Here is a 1,168-nt window from a genome sequence, read left to right as displayed (position 1 = left end):
GCAATACTTTTGCAAGATCTCTCAAAAGTATTGCAAGATCCCGCTATACTTTTACGAGATCCCGCAATACTTTTGAGAGATCTCGCAATACTTTTGTGAGATTTCGCAATACTATTGTGGGATCTCGCAAAAGTATATTTTTGTGATCTCGAAAAAGTATTGCGGGATCTCGCAATACTTTTGAGAGATCTCGCAAAAGTATTGCTGGATCTTGGAAAAGTATTGCGGGAAAGGTGGACATGGTCAGTATTGACAGAAGTTTAGATAGGAACCAACCCCTGAGGGGTAGATTGCTATATCAGATCTTCTCCAGTGGTCAGTGTTGGGCGATGAAACGAGGAGCCCTGAACCAGATCTGAGGCTCATTAAGGCTGGGTTTTGTGGTTTGGTCCACCTGATGAGCTGCTGTAACTGTAATCGCTGCAGAACTTCTAAGAGTCACAACAGACAGAACATCATAGTAAATAGTAAATGGTAAATGTCCTGTACTTATATAGCGCTTGACCAAAGTGCTTTACACTACATTCACCAATTCACACACACTGATGATGGCAAATCAAGGTCACAGCCACATCTCCACGAAGCAGAAGTTCAAAGCACAGCTGGTTTGTTGGAGTATGGTTACGTTTGAGGCGTCAAATGGACTTCAAGATTTCTTCCTGTTCACAGGGAGCATTTTTTTCCCTTATCCTAATGAAACCTAATAATAAGAGTTTAGCAATATGACATTTTCTGACCACCATAGTCAGACTTTGTGGGACTGTGGAGAAAAACAGAAGTTTTTATCATCCTCAGCCTCTCTTTATCCTATTTTATTTATATTTCCATCTGCTTTTGCTGCAGCAGGTGTGAATATCCCTGGTTTGATTTATCTTGTTCCAATTAATCAGGATTTATTTGACTTGTTTTTGCATTTTTTAATTGTCTGGAATCAGACGGAGCGATAAACTAAAAGTCAACTAGAAACTTTGTTGGTAAAACAGAGAGGATCCAGGAAGCGGTTGAAAGTGAGCAGAAGGTCAGTCAGACCCAGTTCTTCCATTTGTTTCATCTTCATTAAAGTGGATCAGTTCTTCTTATTGTTTTTATCTTTGAACTTGAGGTTGACTTTCACAGAGAGCCTGATGGTTCATGTTGATGTTAGGGGAATGACTAGAAGTGTCTCTAC

Source organism: Cyprinodon variegatus, unplaced genomic scaffold (genome assembly GCF_000732505.1).
Source record: "Cyprinodon variegatus isolate N-32 unplaced genomic scaffold, C_variegatus-1.0 Scaffold1949, whole genome shotgun sequence".
NCBI lineage: Eukaryota > Metazoa > Chordata > Actinopteri > Cyprinodontiformes > Cyprinodontidae > Cyprinodon > Cyprinodon variegatus.
This window is presented reverse-complemented; position numbering follows the sequence as displayed.